Source organism: Aedes albopictus, chromosome 1 (genome assembly GCF_035046485.1).
Source record: "Aedes albopictus strain Foshan chromosome 1, AalbF5, whole genome shotgun sequence".
In the NCBI taxonomy this organism is placed as follows: Eukaryota; Metazoa; Arthropoda; class Insecta; order Diptera; family Culicidae; genus Aedes; species Aedes albopictus.
The window spans coordinates 323,324,417-323,343,170 of record NC_085136.1 but is presented as its reverse complement, the minus strand read 5'-3'; the positions used below and the strand labels follow the sequence as shown (position 1 = coordinate 323,343,170).

The 18,754-nt window shown below is 44.9% G+C and overlaps 1 protein-coding gene across 8 annotated transcripts in view; it reads right to left on the bottom strand.

Annotated features, from left to right (window-relative positions):
- LOC109411496 (tyrosine-protein kinase Fer) overlaps positions 1-13,871 on the bottom strand; it is a 228,198-nt gene extending 214,327 nt beyond the window's left edge. For 2 of the 8 annotated variants that reach the window (XM_062847237.1, XM_062847236.1), the window contains exon 1: positions 13,252-13,871. The gene's annotated coding sequence lies outside the window, so the exon portion shown is untranslated. The remainder of the gene's footprint in view (positions 1-13,251) is intronic. The other 6 variants (XM_062847240.1, XM_062847241.1, XM_062847239.1 and 3 more) reach the window with 5 other exon arrangements.
- Positions 13,872-18,754: the final 4,883 nt, after the last annotated feature.

Genomic DNA, 18,754 nt, shown 5'->3' with positions numbered 1-18,754 from the left:
ATCGCTTCAGGGAATCCTCCAGGAGATCCTCCAGGGATTTTTACAAGAATTTTCCATAATTTTCTCTAAGGATTCCTCCAGTAAATCCTGGAACTTTTTCTTTAGAAATTTCTCCAGGAATTCTTCCTAGAATTGCTCTGGAAAATTCTCCAGGAATTCTAACAGAACTCGTTCAGGATTTCTTCCAGGGTTTGGTCCAGGAATCTCTTTAGGAATTCCTTCACGAATTCATCCAGGAATTTCTCCAAGAATACATCTGGGGATTGCTTCGGGAATTCTTCCAGATGTTCCTCCCAGAATTCCTCTAGAGATTTCACCAGGAATCAATCTAGGAATTCATCCAGGGATTGCCCCAGGCATTCGTCCCGGAGCTGATCATGGAAATCATCCAGTTATTTCTTCCTCTATCAATTTCTTCAGGAATTCTTGCAGGTATACTTTTGGAAATTTCTCCTTGGATTTGTCCAGAAGTTCTTCCAGGACTTTCTCCAGAGATTCCTCTTGGAATTGCTTCAGTGGTTTCTCCAGCAAGTCCTCCAAGAATTTTTCTACCCGTGTAGCTGCCGGCTTAGAATAGCACTACGGACCCCCTGTTCCAGGGGTAAAAGATCACCGAACAGTAAACCCCAATCCAAGGTGTCAGGCCAGGCGACCCGTGCTGAGGGATGAAAGCATTCATACATTGGTTGAGGGGGTTTGGAATATGCTCGATCTTCAACGGAGCCCGTAACGTGGGTAGATCACCTTTTTGGGTAGCGTTACGGAGTAAGAACCCTGGTGACATCCAACTTGTTAAGCTACTTTAGAATAACGCCCCAAAATATTCCAATTAATAGTTTTGCGCACCAGATCATAAACGCTATCACAGTGCAACGAAGAATTCTTTCTCTGTGGTTGTGAAACACGGTGTTTCGTACACTCAGCGAAGTAAACTATCGAAATTCATCGAAATACCTTATGAAATTTAGCCATAACTGTAAAGTATGGATGCCATAAGAATACCTTATGAAAATTGAACATGCTTATTATGACCTAATTACATAAGATAAACTTATGAAAAGAGCAGAAAAACCTCAAAATGATGCAGACTGGAATCGATTCACGAACGTCGACATCACTGAGGTCATGCCCAACCCACGCGGCTATCGACGCTTGAGAATATCGTGTTGCTAAATGTGTATGAAAACCAATCAGCGAGTCGATTCTGCGTCATAGTCCGACCTTATGAAAATCGTTCTAGCCATCATGAATTGTTAAAAGGCCATTCCATAAGTTAGACCTTATGATAATCTTAGGTTTATTTGCCTGAGTGTATGCAGACAATCCACGCACACATTTGCTTGCATCCTCCCTATAGAAATAAGTGACATTTTAACACACGAACACTAGCACAAATTTTTCCTCACACAAAAATTTACGCCAACTCAAAGGCTATTCAAATTGCATATGAAAATATTACCCAATCAAATTGGGTAAAACGGGTTAACGTTCAGCGTAAGAGTGCAAATGTTTTCCTCACAGGCAACGTGATTAACAGTACAGTTATAGCTATACGAAGACAACTTGTTGTTTACATTAATTAGACAGCTTTTGCTGCATTCTGCAGCAGTGAAATCCAATTTGGAAGTGCTACAGCCTGTATCCGCAATAATCGGGACACATAAATACAGCTGTAATTCTGCAATAGATACGTTAAAATTGCTGAAATTTGGCCTAATAACATCTTAAGATGTATTTATTTCACCTACAAAATTTCATGTGAATCGGTGCAGTACTTTTTTTGTTGTAGCCAAGAAAGAGTAGACTGTGCGCCATTGAATTTTGTACAGCCCCTAGTTTTGCTTGTCAGCGCTGTAACTTTAGAATTTGGCAAAGGAAATGGCTGAAATTTTGAACACAAACCTCTCAATCTACATTTGTTGCATAGGCAAAATTTCAAAAAAATCGATGCACTATCAACAATTTTATAGTCGAAGCATGTATTGGGACTGAACGTGATTTTAGCCCCTCAGACAGCAATTAGTCAGCACCCTCTATTGTGTTGATTGTACTATTGAAAGTACAATATCAATAATCATGAAATAATGCAGGCTTAATATACACATAATCAACTACCTGTTGTGAAAATTTCATGAAAATTGGCAGAGATATTCAAAAGTTATGAATAGGCAAACATCGCACATGAAAAACACGAAAAATTTTCAGTAACACTCATTCCTATCAACGCCAGTAGCTTTCAAACCAATTGATCAAAGTTGATGAAATTTTGCAAGAAAGTGTCTCTATAGGTATCATAACTGCTAACGAAATTTCATAATTATCATCACAGAACTTTGAACTGCAGCGTAAAAGAAGCATCTATTATGCGAATGGAAATTGGTCATGATTGTACAAAATGCTTAAAACCACGTCTGTTTGTTTTTTATCCACAGTTAAAAGTAATTAACTATCATTAAAAACGGCTACGCAGTCTCGAAATCAGCAAACGATGTTTATTACTTGCCCAACGTTTCAACACGGGGTTAGTGTCTTCTTCAGGGGGAAACTAATTTGGTCCCCCTGAAGAAGACACTAACCCCGTGTCGAAACTTTGGGCAAGTAATAAACATCGTTTGCTAATTTCGAGACTGCGTAGCCGTTTTTAATGATAGTTGAAACGATACAGTCGAATCTCCTCTAGAATTAAAAGAAATGCATCGATTTTTATGAAATTTGGCACAAATAATAAACATAGGGTATCGCGCCACTTGGGCGGTGGCATCTATATTCGTCTGTTTTCCACTATAACTCAGTCAATTTTAAACCAATTGACTTGAAATGTTGTACACGGGTAGATACTATACCTATCTCACTGCATTCCAAAAATTGTGACAATTGGTTCAAATTTGACTGAGTTATAGCGGGAAACAGACGAAAATAGATGCCACCGCCCAAGTGGCGCGATTCCCTACACCAAAGAATTTTCAGTCCATTATTTGGCCAATTTCATCGATTCATTACAGAGCTACAGTCGTACTTCTGTGTCCCGATTATTGCGGATACAGGCTTTATTATAGAGCATTTGTGGTGTGAATTGTAGGTTTGTTTAACAAGTGAATCTGGCGAAGTGAAAATTGAGCGGTGATGAAGAACAATTCGGCTAGCTGCTGCTAGCGGATGCCTGCGTCGTATGCAAAATTTAGAAAAATTGTCACTTCGTAAGTTGATTGAAATTGAAACGTGAAATTTAGATTTCCAGTGCTAAAAAGTCTGGAACAGCTGTCTATATCTTTTGCTTCCATCTAATGAGGCATTGGCAAAGGTAAGACCGAATGTCTGCAATGATTGGCTATTTTCCCTCTGATGTGATGGGAATTATAGGGCCCATATAGCCGAGGCGGTAAACGCACGGGTATTCAGCATGACCATGCTGAGGGTGACGGGTTCGATTCCCGGTCGGTCCAGGATCTTTTTGTAAAGGAAATTTCCTTGACTTCCTTGGGCATAGAGTATCTTCGTGCCTGCCACACGATATACACATGCAAAATGGTCATTGGCAGAGGAAGCTCTCAGTTAATAACTGTGGAAGTGCTCATAGAACACTAAGCTGAGAAGCAGGCTTTGTCCCAGTGAGGACGTTACGCCAAGAAGAGGAGAGGAGAGAGGAGGAGTGATGGGAATTAGCGCATATGATGTAGGAAATTTTTACCCTATGTTTTCATTTGTGATACACAAAAACTATATTTGCTCTGATATCAGCAAAAGGGCAGTAAGACTCAATTTTCTTTATGTTTTACAGTTGAAATAACAAGACATAAATAACCTTCAAACAATCAAAGTGAAAGCCCATCCTATCCCTTTTTCAATGTCCGCCTCTCGGCCAATCAAAATTAGAGGAGAAATTGCATTTAGGTTTTAAATTTAGAAAACAAACAAAAACGGTGGTCATCATCGGCGCGGCAACGTCAGCTGTGCAACTACAGTATTTAAAACTCACATTCTGAGGGAAAAACACATCAGAGGCGCAGTGTCTGATATGGATCCGGCCGGCGGTGGACACCACGCCGCGCTAGCGGCGCAGCAGCGGCGTGTTTATTCGTGGCAATGATTCAAGCCTTCCATTTGGTCGGTGGCGAATATTTTTACGAAATTTCATCACCCACAGCGACCCCAGCCGCCGCGCCGGTAGTGGTGGTGGCGACGGCAGTTGGATGTCTGATGAATCCAACCGAAACCGACCTCCCGAAAGGTTAAACAATGCGTTTTTTTTTGTTTCATACAGGCATTACCCACTGTTTTTCGAACAATTTTTTTCTATTTCGTTGGTACGATGATGAGTCGAACACTCAACAATTCTTTGTAGGAACGAACAACACCCATCATCAACACCTCGACTATCCTTCCTGTGAGATCGGTACGAAACGAACAACGATGACTTTGCAGAGGTTTTTGGTGAGCATTGGCCTCCTCAAGTGTAACCAACGAATGTGGCCTTCGGCTGCTGCGGCACATGTACCCCGCACTAATAATTATATACGGATGCAGCCGAAAGTTGAAAACATTTGAAATTGAAGTTGAATTATATTTTCACGATTTTTGGAGACCGTTGTCACTTCCTGGGATATTCCGGAAACTTCGCTCTCAAGGTGGCAAGTGAGCAGGACCGCCAAGGAAGTGGCCACTGTTTTGAGTGATCCGGAAATCCAGCTGCGACACACCAATCTTCATAATTTATACTCAAAGTAGCTCAAGCTCATTGGGAAACATTTCAACATTTTTGGTCACTTTTGCCACCTTCCGGAACGTTACGGGTACCTTGTTCCCGCAAGGAAGTGGTTACTTTTTAAGGTACTCTTAAACCTAGCTTGAGACATTATTTGAACGGTTCCAACAATTCGTTCCCTTGAATGATGATGGAATCAGTGCATGAAGCCAACGTTATCTGGCCAAAGAGCGGAAAGACATTGTCACCAATCTGCTAACAAGCTACCCAAGGCAGTAAAAGTGAAAAACTAAAGCAGGCTGGAGTTGAAGAAAGTGGTTCTGATAGATCGGATCAAGAATTCTGGCTTACTGGATCCAACTTGAATCTGCTTCTACAGGCTGTCGAAATAGTTTTCCCAAACCGAAAAACCTCAAAAGATAAATATTTATTTAATTCCAGAAGAAATCCAATTTAATTCCAGTAGAAATCCTTGGAGATATTCTTAAAGAGTTCTTGGAGGAATATCTGAAAGTATCCCAGGTAAATTGCTGAAAAATTCTAGATGGAGCTGCTGAATAAACTTATGGAGGAATTTCTGGAAACACTCCTTGAGGACTTTCGGTGGAATTCGATCAAGCATCGAAGTATCGAAGTACTTCCGAACAACTTTGCTGAAGTTCTTCTTCTTCTTTATGGCCCTACGTCCCCACTGGGACTTGACCTGCCTCGCTTCAACTTAGTGTTCTTTGAGCATTTCCACAGTTATTAATTGAAGGGCTTTCTTTGCCCTGCTATTGCATGAATTTGTATATTGTGAGGCAAGTAACGGGAACGGGAAGCGAACTCGCCGTCTCCGGATTGGCGATCCATAGCCTTAACCACTAGGCTAATTGGAGACTTTACGAAAGTCTGTATCTTTGCAGATCGCCAGGATTTAGAGATATAGCACTATGAATTTACTAGTTTTTAGGTTGTTCGAGAGTCTTCGAACAATATTCAGCGGTTAACTGGTGGCGTCGCAATTGTACCATGTGTATAAAGGTGGTGGATATAGTGAAGCGAATAAAACACGGCAGGCTGGGCACGTAGCTCGTATGCCGATGGAACGACAACCGAAAACCACAGATAAACATACGTATTTACGTGGAACAAAGTGCGATTAAAATCATCGTCACAAGAGCATAATCGCCCAATGCTAATTTCGCTGTGTTTCGCAAACCCACTGAGTAGATGGCGGTATTGAGCAAACGTCAAACAGAAGCAAAAAAGATGCGAGCGTGATGAGGGAGAGATTTTCAAGCTATAGAATATTTGAATAGTCCGTTAAAAAGGGAAACGATGGGAAGTGTGTAGAGTGAGACGTCTCTTTGTCTGTGCAGTTAGTTTACTTATGGTCTAAAAGTTGATCGAAAACTGACGCAAAACAGAGACAAATATCAGCTATAAAATCGATAATTACACATCTCAAACATGCTCCAAACGATACCATCCGTGCGACAAATTTCCATGATTTCTCCCCCGGGAGGAAAACGACCAGCAATAAACGCCGTGACCCACTTCAGGATGCACTAAAATTATCCAACAATAATAACGAAACGGTTCCCACCGTTCCCACAGAGTCTTCTGGCTCTTCGCAGCGCCGCCACCTTGTGCCTTCCACCACCTCTTCTCGCTCCAGGGCTGCTGCATAACACCACCAACAACATCAACAACCGAAACCGATGATAATAATAACATATTGCCAACATAACAGTCGCCTGACTATGGCCTGGTGGAACACTCTTTGTTTTGTTTTGGCCAAAAGCTTTCGCGACGACATCGACCACCGACATAGGGAGACCCCCGTCTGATCCTCTCCTTCCTTCGCCTTCTTCCCGCTTTCAGCACACAAACACACAGAGTTGGAACCAAAAGCAACTCTTTCTCGTCGGGTCTCCTACCTGAGCCCGTAGCAGCGCATCACCGGTCAATCTGGTTCTCGTGGTCCCGCACGGGTTTCTTCAGTTCGTTTTCTTAAGTTTAGACTCATACAGACGCACTGCCTAGCACCACCACCACCACGCTCAAGAGCGTGCGATGGTGGTCTCTCCGTTCGGCTGTTGAAGTCTTGAACACTTTAAATTTATATATTTTGCCTCTTCGGTACCTTCGGCGTCCGCCGCGACTCCGCATGGGCTCCGCTGGAGCAAAACCAGTTCTCGCAGCTCCTCATGTCCGCCGTCCTCGGCCAGCTTCTGCTTCAAGAAGGGAACCTGCCCATTTCTTCCAGCCCAGACACGCTACCCCAACAATCTCCACCAAAGGTACACACGGTGTACGGTTGCGCGGTTGGATCTATTCTGGACTGGACTGGAAGTCTTCTTCTCCCTTGGAGCTAGCTGCGCTGCGCACGGTGCAATTATCAACCACTTATGATGGTGGGGCATACCGGTTCGTAGCTTTCCGTAGTTCTTCAAGATTATACCTATGGCTCTTCAAAACAAAACGCTGGGCTTTGAAAACTTCGTTCGTTCGAGTGTGCGGCAAATCAGCGGAGGAAGGTTAGGCGAGTGGTAGAGGAGTGCAGACACCTGGGGCCTGGTCGGAGGTAAATCTGTTCGATTATTCTGTAGGAAAAGTTGATCAAACTTCAGGAACGGATCAGGATTTTTTTGAAAAGGGAAACTTTACTATCTTCGGCATGGAGCATCTTCGTACCCGTCACACCATATACGAATGCAAAAATGCTAAGCTGCTACTGCGTCGATCGATTAACCAGCTTCTCATCACCAAGATCACTGTAGTTCTCAACCCAGGTCCCTCAAGATACTAGATCCTAAACGAATATTGGTCCCCTCACCGTTTCTCGGATCAGCGACTATTGACACCCAATAACATCATCTGTTGGTACCACACAACGGTTATCGGGCTCCTCATCATCTCTTGGGTTGTATTTCTCTTCTCGCTTCCTGAAATCAGTCAGGGCGTCCCTGGGCCCATAACCTGTTGAAACGACAAATAAACAGGGAGTCTCGTCCAATCCGCAGTCAATGACTGATATCCGTAGATATTCGTACAATAATGCAATTTTCCGTGATCTACGGATCCGCTCAGCTACGTGCACCTGCAGAAAATTCCGTAGATTTGAAGATTTGTAAGTTCATTCATACAGGTCTTCTACGATCGTTCCGAAGCGTCATAGAACGCCATCCATCTGGAAAATGTCCCAATCAATCACCACTGCCGTCCGCTGCTGGGTCTGCTGCCGGAGTAATTATCACTTATATTTTTAAAACCATCCGTCCATAAAATTAACAACAAATTTACAAGTTTCGATTCCCAGCGACACCTTTTCTCTCTGTTGGATGGATACAAATCGAACGTCAACAACGTTCGTTGCCTCTGCCTCTTTCTCCCTATCTTTTACTTACACGTTGAACGTATACGCTGGTAGGCAGATAAAGGTATAGGCACAGACAAACAGACGTAACACCTTGAACGATTTTCATGGAAATCCATCGCCCAGTTCACACTACCATCACCTGGTGGAAAAGTTGCACAAATCACTGTGTTGTGCCATATCGTCAACAGAAGGCGCTAGTGTGAAACGTCAAACGCATAGAAAAACTATGCGCGCGCCTCTGGTTGTGAAAGCCACAACTATGAAAATATAAAATGATCGTTAAAAGCGTGGTCGATGGAAATTTCGCAAGTGTTACGTCTGTTTGTCTGTGGTATAGGTGTAAAGGCATCAATGTCTGATGTGTCGATATATCTAAGCCGCGCTCAGCTCAGCTCAGCGCCTAACGGTTAAACCGACCGAAAGGTCTGATGACTGCGACTTGCAGCCGTCGGTGACTCTACGTGGTTCATGCGCGGAGCGGGTGCGGGTGGCGATCGGGAGAATCTTCCCGGTTTGGTTCGTCTTCACCGCGTACCCGTTGTCATCGTCGCATCGATCGACATGTGTGTGGCCACCACCGAATGAATGATGAATGTTGATGGCCGGCCACACTCGATAGAGGGTTTTGAGGGAGCGCGGTGGGGGTGATGCAGTCGAAAAGGTACCGCTGCGCGCTGATGGTGCTTTAAACCTTTCACACACGTCGTCGAATTACATGTAAACACGGGAATCGCTGCTGGCTGCTGGCCTGGCACTGGCAGCGAACCAATCCACCCATACTAGCGACAGTGTAGGATACTAAACAACATCATCGAAATCGAGTTCGAGTCGTCACAACGCGCATCGCGTCGCACCAACCACGACGACGGACACGACAGACACCGAATCCGGCGGTCGAATCCAACCGGCTGCGATGCGGCCATGTTTTTGAAGTCATCATCTGTTTCAGGTCAAACATTTGATTTAGGCGTAGTTTACGAGTGATATTTTTTCTTTACCAAAAAAAGTTCTTTACATCCCCAATTGCGGCCTAATTTAAACACGTTGTTATTTATTGTAACATATTTCAGCTAAAAGAATTAGATTTTTTCATAATTCTTCTAGAATTTTCGAAAATTTTCTTTTTTGTTGTGGAAAATATTACGCGCTTTTCAAGTGTTGGTCCAGAAAAGTTTACTGTTTACAAATTTTGCTGTCAAAATGGGGTTCAACGCACAATGGGGGTCAGAGATGTTGGCTCGCTTTTTTACTGTGGGGTAGTATTTGGATGACAAGTGGCTGGTCGAATCGGATCGACAACGACAAGAAAAATTATATAGGGAAAATAATAAAAATAAAGAGAAACAAACCGGACACGAATCGGTCCACCACCGAGCAGCATCAGCAGCAGCAGCAGCGGGGCGATGGGCTGGTCCAGAAAGAGTCTTACCAAGCGTTCCCTGCTCAGCCCACTCCAGCGACTGCGCCACCATCAGGAGGAGGGGGGATTGATGATGGTTGGATTTCTTCTTGTGTGTGCACCGTCATCACGGCTCAGCTGAAGCGCACAGGGATCTTTCTGGTTTCCAATAGGGGAAGATGGGGCGAAAGCGTCCTCTGGAATCTCGTGGAGACCCCCTCTGGAATCTCGTGGAGATTCCTCCTGGAATCTTGTGGAGATTCCTTGTGGAGTCTCGTGGAGATCCCCATGGAATATCGAGGACATTCCCTCGGAAATCCCATGAAGATTGCTCCGTGAATCTCGTGGTAATTCTCCCTGAAATCTCGTGGAGATCCCCCTGGAATATCGAGAATATTCTCTCTGGAATTTTGTGAAAAATTCCCTCTGCAATGTCTTGGAGATTTCCCCTGGAATCTCAAGCAGATTCCATGGAATCTCCTCCTGGAATGTCGTGAAGATTCCCTCTGGAATCTCGTGGAGATTCTCTCTAGAATCTCGTGGAAATTCACTCTGGAATCTCGCGGGAATTCCTTATGGAATCTAACGGAGATTCCCTCTGGAATCTGGTGGAGATTCTCTCCGGAATATCGTGGAGATTCTCTTGAGAATCTCGTGGAGATTCTCTCTGAAATCTCGTGGAGATTCCTCCTGGGATCTTGTGGAGATTCCTCCCGGGATCTCGGGAGATTTCTCCTGGAATCTCGTGGAGATTCCTCCCGGAATCTCGTGGAGATTCCTCCTGGAATCTCGTGGAGATTCCTCCTGGAATCTCGTGGAGATCCCTCCTGGAATCTCGTGGAGATTCCTCCTTGAATCTCGTGGAGATTCCTCCTGTGATCTCGTACAGATTCCTCCTGGAATCTCGTGGAGATTCCTCCTGGAATCTCATGGAGATTCCTCCTGGAATCTCGTGGAGATTCCTTCTGGAATCTCGTGGAGAATCCTCCTGGAATCTCGTGGAGATTCCTCCTGGAATCTCGTGAAGATTCCTCCTGGAATCTCGTGGAAATTCCTCTTGGAATCTCGTGGAGATTCACACTGGAATCTAGTGGAGATTCTCTCTGGAATCTTGTGGAGATTCTCTCTGGAATCTTGTGGAGATTCTCTCTGGAATCTTGTGGAGATTCTCTCTGGAATCTTGTGGAGATTCTCTCTGGAATCTTGTACAGATTCTTTCCGGAATCTCGTGGAATTTCTTCGGATTCTCGTGGAGATTCTCTCCGGAATCTCGTGGAGATTCTCTCCAGAATCTCGTGGAGATTCTCTCCGGAATCTCGTGGAGATTCTCTCCGGAATCTCGTGGAGATCCTCTCCGGAATCTCGTGGAGATTCTCTCCGGAATCTCGTGGAGATTCTCTCCGGAATCTCGTGGAGATTCTCTCCGGAATCTCGTGGAGATTCTCTCCGGAATCTCGTGGAGATTCTCTCCGGAATCTTGTGGAGATTCTCTCCGGAATCTCGTGGAGATTCTCTCCGGAATCTCGTGGAGATTCTCTCCGGAATCTCGTGGAGATTCTCTCCGGAATCTCGTGGAGATTCTCTCCGGAATCTCGTGGAGATTCTCTCCGGAATCTCGTGGAGATTCTCTCCGGAATCTCGTGGAGATTCTCTCCGGAATCTCGTGGAGATTCTCTCCGGAATCTCGTGGAGATTCTCTCCGGAATCTCGTGGAGATTCTCTCCGGAATCTCGTGGAGATTCTCTCCGGAATCTCGTGGAGATTCTCTCCGGAATCTCGTGGAGATTCTCTCCGGAATCTCGTGGAGATTCTCTCCGGAATCTCGTGGAGATTCTCTCCGGAATCTCGTGGAGATTCTCTCCGGAATCCCGTGGAGATTCTCTCCGGAATCTCGTGGAGATTCTCTCCGGAATCTCGTAGAGATTCTCTCCGGAATCTCGTGGAGATTCTCTCCGGAATCTCGTGGAGATCCTCTCCGGAATCTCGTGGAGATTCTCTCCGGAATCTCGTGGAGATTCTCTCCGGAATCTCGTGGAGATTCTCTCCGGAATCTCGTGGAGATTCTCTCCGGAATCTCGTGGAGATTCTCTCCGGAATCTTGTGGAGATTCTCTCCGGAATCTCGTGGAGATTCTCTCCGGAATCTTGTGGAGATTCTCTCCGGAATCTCGTGGAGATTCTCTCCGGAATCTCGTGGAGATTCTCTCCGGAATCTCGTGGAGATTCTCTCCGGAATCTCGTGGAGATTCTCTCCGGAATCTCGTGGAGATTCTCTCCGGAATCTCGTGGAGATTCTCTCCGGAATCTCGTGGAGATTCTCTCCGGAATCTCGTGGAGATTTTCTCTGGAATCTCGTGGAGATACTCTCCGGAATCTCGTGAAGATTCTCTCTGGAATCTTGTGGAGATTCTCTTCAGAATCTCGTGGAGATTCTCTCCGAGATCTCGTGGAGATTCTCTTCGGGATTTCGTGGAGATTCTCTCCGGAATCTCGTGGAGATTCTCTTCGGAATCTCGTGGAGATTCTCTTCGGAATCTCGTGGAGATTCTCTTCGGAATCTCGTGGAGATTCTCTTCGGAATCTCGTGGAGATTCTCTTCGGAATCTCGTGGAGATTCTCTTCGGAATCTCGTGGAGATTCTCTTCGGAATCTGGTGGAGATTCTCTTCGGAATCTCGTGGAGATTCTCTCCGGAATCTCGTGGAGATTCTCTCCGGAATCTCGTGGAGATTCTCTCCGGAATCTCGTGGAGATTCTCTCCGGAATCTCGTGGAGATTCTCTCCGGAATCTCGTGGAGATTCTCTCTGGAATCTCGTGGAGATTCTCTCCGGAATCTCATGGAGATTCTCTCCGGAATCTCGTGGAGATTCTCTCCGGAATCTCGTGGAGATTCTCTCTGGAATCTTGTGGACAATTCCCTTGGAATCTTGTGGAAATGCTCTCTGGAATCTCGTTGAGATTCTTTCTGGAATTTCGTGGAGATTCTCTCTGGAATCTCGTGGAGATTCTCTCTGGATTCGTTTGGACATTTTGCCTGAAATCTTGTGGAGATTATCTGGAATATTTTGGAGATCTTTCCTGAAATCTCGTGCACATTTCCCGGGAATCGTGTAGGCTCCCACTTAAATATCGTGGAGATTTGCACTGGAATCCCGTGCAGATTCTCTCTGTAAGCTCATGGAGACCCCCTTGGAATCCTTTGGGATTCCTCCTGGAATCTCTTGCAAGTTCCCCAGAAATCTCGTGGAGAAATCCCCTGTAAGCTTGTGTAGATTTTTCTTGGATGATCAGACTTTGGGTGCATTCCATTAGGTGTTTTTGGAGGAATGCCAAGAGACTTTATCCAGATTTCTCTAGGATTGCCTCAAGGAATACCTGGTGGGATTCTTAAAAACATTCTGTCGAGATTGCTGAAGAAATACCTTCAAGAATGGTTTGCCCCAGGAATTTATCCAAGACTTGCTATAATAGTTTCTCCAGTGTTTTTTAAGGGTATGTACTTTGGTGCCAGCAAATTTCACTTGACATGTTATCACATTTTCAAAACAATTAGCCACAATCCATCATATACTGTTATAACTTCTATAAGATATTGTCAAACATTTCCCCTAAATAAAAATATTACACCCCTCTCTCCTTTATAAACGAATGAGTAGTCTGCTGATCGCAGATCGTTGCTGATGCTGGATTGTTGCCGTTGCTGCCACTACACTCCTTCATACGAAGCAATCTTCAATCCACAGAACAAAACTCCCGAAGACCCGGAGGATGGAGGATAAACACAAACCTTTCGTCTTTGGCGTGGCCCCCGTCTTCGTCGAGATGTTTTCGTTCTTCTCTCCCCGGCTTCTTCCTTTTTGCCACCTACTAACAACACTCTCTCGGACTTCGACTTTGACTTTGTGCTCCGAGACTGCAGCAACACACTTGCTTCTTGTTCTTCTCCGTATCCGTCGTACCTTGTTCGAATCTATCCGAAGAAAGCAGTAGGTATAAATCCAACACTATTCTTCTATAAACAACACACCGAACGAACCCACTCGGCTCGTCACGACACCACACACTGTGCGTGATCTCACACTCTCCGGATGAGATCTAATAAAAATAAAACTAATAAAACCAAATGAGAACCAATCACACTTACTGCACGTGAACACCGAAACGGTTAGGACCACCGAAAATTTCCGATGATGACGAACGCGGTCAAATGCAAGTTTTTAAATGTCGCGAGAAAACCGGACCCCCGAAAAACAATCACGGACCAACACGGACGACGACGAGACGCATCCACACGGTACCAAGTCTACTACACGAATGAATGAACGAACGAATCAAACCAAACGAAAGCAGCCGCAGCGACCACCACGACGACGAGGTGTGTTTGTGCCACGAAGAGACCGGACCCAGTGCCAGAGCCAGTGCCCCAGCACACGCAACCATCAGCAGGATAGAATTGAACGAACGGTCTCACCAAGTCACAACTCACAAGACGTGTAGAGATGAGCGGGAGAGAGTTCGACGTGCCATGCAGTGCGCACACATAGGCACGCTTATAAAAATGTATGAATGGGAATGCACGAAGAAGGGATCAAAACAAGCCAACGCGAAAATGCATGCATCCGCCGCGCCGTGAGGGTGGTATTCTGTGAGTCGAACGAGGTGTTAACGTGGAAAAAAAATTGAATTTTTGAGCTATGCTTTTCGTTGCCATTTTCAAAGGAGCTCTCTAATCTGATGGCAGTGTAATCCAGTTAGGAAGGCATCAGAAGAAATCAACGCCACTTCCCAGTCGTGTACCAGTTACCGTAGAATACTGACCACCAACTTTCAATTGAAACGACTGGAATCCAACAACGACAAATACACGACAAAGAAGCCTGGAATCTCGTGGTGATTCTCTCTGGAATCTTGAGGAGATTCTCTCTGAAATCTCGTGAAGATACTCTCTGATATCTCGTGCCGATTCCCCCCTGAATCTCGACAAAGAAGCCTGGAATCTCGTGGAGATTCTCTCTGATATCTGGTGGAGATTCTTTCTGGAATCTCGTGGAGATTCTTTCTGGAATCTCGTGGAGATTCTCTGTGGAACCTCGTGGAGATACTCTCTGGAATCTCGTGGAGATTCTCTCTGATATCTCGTGCAGATTCCCTCCTGAATCTCGTGAAGATTCTCTCTGGAATCACGAGATGATTCTCTCTGGAATGTCGTGGAGATTCTCTCTGGAATCTCGTGGAGATTCTCTCTGGAATCTCGTGGAGATTCTCTCTGGAATCTCGTGGAGATTCTCTCTGGAATCTCGTGGAGATTCTCCCTGGAATCTCGTGGAGATTCTCTCTAGAATCTCATGTAGATTCTCTCTAGAATCTCGTGGAGATTCTCTCTGGAATCTCGTGGAGATTCTCTCTGGAATCTCGTGGAGATTCTCTCTTGAATCTCGTGGAGATTCTCTCTGGAATCTCGTGGAGATTCTCTCTGGAATCTCGTGGAGATTCTCTCTGGAATCTCGTGGAGATTCTCTCTGGAATCTCGTGGAGATTCTCTCTGGAATCTCGTGGAGATTCTCTCTGGAATCTCGTGGAGATTCTCCCTGGAATCTCGTGGAGATTCTCTCTGGAATCTCGTGGAGATTCTCCCTGGAATCTCGTGGAGATTCTCTCTAGAATCTCATGTAGATTCTCTCTGGAATCTCGTGGAGATTCTCTCTGGAATCTCGTGGAGATTCTCCCTGGAATCTCGTGGAGATTCTCTCTAGAATCTCATGTAGATTCTCTCTAGAATCTCGTGGAGATTCTCTCTGGAATCTCGTGGAGATTCTCTCTGGAATCTCGTGGAGATTCTCTCTTGAATCTCGTGGAGATTCTCTCTGGAATCTCGTGGAGATTCTCTCTGGAATGTCGTGGAGATTCTCTCTGGAATCTCGTGGAGATTCTCTCTGGAATCTCGTGGAGATTCTCTCTGGAATCTCGTGGAGATTCTCTCTGGAATCTCGTGGAGATTCTCCCTGGAATCTCGTGGAGATTCTCTCTAGAATCTCATGTAGATTCTCTCTAGAATCTCGTGGAGATTCTCTCTGGAATCTCGTGGAGATTCTCTCTGGAATCTCGTGGAGATTCTCTCTGGAATCTCGTGGAGATTCTCTCTTGAATCTCGTGGAGATTCTCTCTGGAATCTCGTGGAGATTCTCTCTGGAATCTCGTGGAGATTCTCTCTGGAATCTCGTGGAGATTCTCTCTGGAATCTCGTGGAGATTCTCTCTGGAATCTCGTGGAGATTCTCTCTGGAATCTCGTGGAGATTCTCTCTGGAATCTCGTGGAGATTCTCTCTGGAATCTCGTGAAGATTCTCTCTGGAATCTCGTGCAGATTCCCTCTTGAATCTCGGGGAGATTCTCTCTGGAATCTCGAGATGATTTTCTCTGAAATCTCGTGGAGATTCTCTCTGGTATCTCGTGGAGCTTCTCTCTGGTATCTCGTGGAGATTTTTTTCTAGTATCTCGTGGAGATTCTCTCTGGAATCTCGTGGAGATTCTCTCTGGAATCTCGTGGAGATTCTCTCTGGAATCTTGAGGAGATTCTCTCTGAAATCTCGTGAAGATACTCTCTGGTATCTCGTGCCGATTCCCCCCTGAATCTCGGGGAGATTCTCTCTGGAATCTCGAGATGATTTTCTCTGAAATCTCGTGGAGATTCTCTCTGCTATCTCGTGAAGATTCTCTCTGGAATCTGATGGAGATTCTCTCTGGAATCTCGTGGAGATTCGCTCTGGTATCTCGTGCAGATTCCCTTCTGAATCTCGTGGAGATTCTCACTGGAATCTCAAGATGATTCTATCTGGAATGTCATGGAGATTCTCTCTGGAATCTCTTGCAGATTCCCTCTTTAATCTCGTGGAGATTCTCTCTGGAATGTCTAGATAGTTCTCCCTGGAATCTCGTGGAGATTCTCTCTGGTATATTGTGGAGTTTCTCTCTTGGATCTCGTGGAGATTCTCTCTGGAATCTCATGGAGATTCTCTCTGGAATCTCGTGGAAACTCTCTGGAATCTCGTGGAAATTTTCTCGGGAATCTCGAGATGATTCTCCCTGGAATCTCGTGGAGATTCCCTCTGGTATCTCGTGGAGATTCTCTCTGGAATCTCGTGGAGGTTCTCTCTGGTATCTCGTGCAGATTCCCTCCTGAATCTCGGGAAGATTCTCTCTGGAATCTGATGGAGATTCTCTCTGGAATCTCGTAGAGATTCGCTCTGGTATCTCGTGCAGATTCCCTCCTGAATCTCGTGGAGATTCTCTCTGGAATCTCAAGATGATTCTATCTGGAATGTCGTGGAGATTCTCTCTGGAATCTCTTGCAGATTCCCTCTTTAATCTCGTGGAGATTCTCTCTGGAATGTCTAGATAGTTCTCCCTGGAATCTCGTGGAGATTCTCTTTGGAATCTCGTGGAGATTCTCTCTGGTATCTCGTGGAGATTCTCTCTGGAATCTCGTGGAGATTCTCTCTGGAATCTCGTGGAGATTCTCTCTGGAATCTCGTAGAGATTCTCTCTGGAATCTCGTAGAGATTCTCTCTGGAATCTCGTAGAGATTCTCTCTGGAATCTCGTAGAGATTCTCTCTGGAATCTCGTGAAGATTCTCTCTGGATTCTCAAGATAATTCTCCCTGGAATCTCATGGATATTCTCTCTGGTATCTCGTGGAGATTCTCTCTGGTATCTCGTGCAGATTCCCTCCAAAATTTCGTGGAGATTCTCTCTGGAATCTTGAGATGATTCTCTCTGGAATGCCGTGGAGATTCTTTCTGGAATCTCGTGCAGATTCCCTCTTGAATCTCGGGGAGATTCTCTCTGGAATCTCGAGATGATTTTCTCTGAAATCTCGTGGAGATTCTCTCTGGTATCTCGTGGAGATTCTCTCTGGTATCTCGTGGAGATTCTCTCTGGAATCTGATGGAGATTCTCCCTGAAATCTCGTAGAGATTCGCTCTGGTATCTCGTGGAGGTTCTCTCTGGAATCTGATGGAGATTCTCTCTGGAATCTCGTAGAGATTCGCTCTGGTATCTCGTGCAGATTCCCTCCTGAATCTCGTGGAGATTCTCTCTGGAATCTCAAGATGATTCTCTCTGGAATGTCATGGAGATACTCTCTAGTATCTCGTGTCGATTCCCCCCTGAATCTCTGGAAGATTCTCTCTGGAATCTCGGGATGATTTTCTCTGAAATCTCTTGGAGATTCTCTCTGGAATCTCGTGGAGATTCTCTCTGGAATCTCGTGGAGATGCTCTCTGGAATCTCGTGGAGATTTTCTCTGGAATCTCGTGGAGATTCTCCCTAGAATCTCGAGGAGATTCTCTCAGGTATCTCGTGCAGATTGCCTCTGGAATATCGTGAAGATTCTCAATGGAATCGCGAGATAACCTCTCTGGAATGTCGTGAAGATTCTCTCTGGAATCTCGTGAAGATTCTCACTGGAATCGCGAGTTGACCTCTCTGGAATGTCGTGGAGATTCTCTCTGGAATCTCGTGGAGATTCTCTCTGGTATCTCGTGGAGATTCTCTCTGGAATCTCGTGGAGATTCTCTCTGGAATCTCGTGGAGATTCTCTGGAATCTCGTGGAGATTCTCTGGAATCTCGTGGAGATTCTCCCTGGAATCTCGAGGAGATCCCAACTAACAATTACTCTTTTTACAAGCACCTTTACGACGAATTAATTCAGCATGGTGCTGAATAACATTTGGATAATTTCCAGGCACAACCTTTGTTCGGGTTTTGTTCACACAAATTTGGAGAAACAATAAAGCATAGTGTTGTGTACCAACTGAACTGTTTGTTGTTTAAAACATTTTGCAAACTGATAGTAAAGCTGTTATTCAGCTACTGCAAAAATGATTTAAAAAAATAAAATGCAAAAATTTTTCAATTTCTACGAGAGTTTCGGATTGACACTTTATGCTGTGAACAACTATTTGAAATAATAACTACAAATACATTTACCTTAATCAAGATTCGAACTCGAGACCCATCGATTGCCAGCCGCTTGCCTTCGTATCTGCGCCATCCTAGAGATGATGAATTGACGCGCTCAAATCAAAACATAAACTTCCCGTGGTTGTATAATGATTACACTTTGACTCCTATTCAGCAGTGGTGAATAATGTTCTGTTTATGGTTAACAACTGAAGAACACGTTAATTCAGCTGCTGTTCAGTAAAAAAACACGTGTTTTTCATCCTGTACACTGAGTCGAAGTATGATGAAACGAAAGCGCTTATTTGACTTGTGAAAAACACATTGTA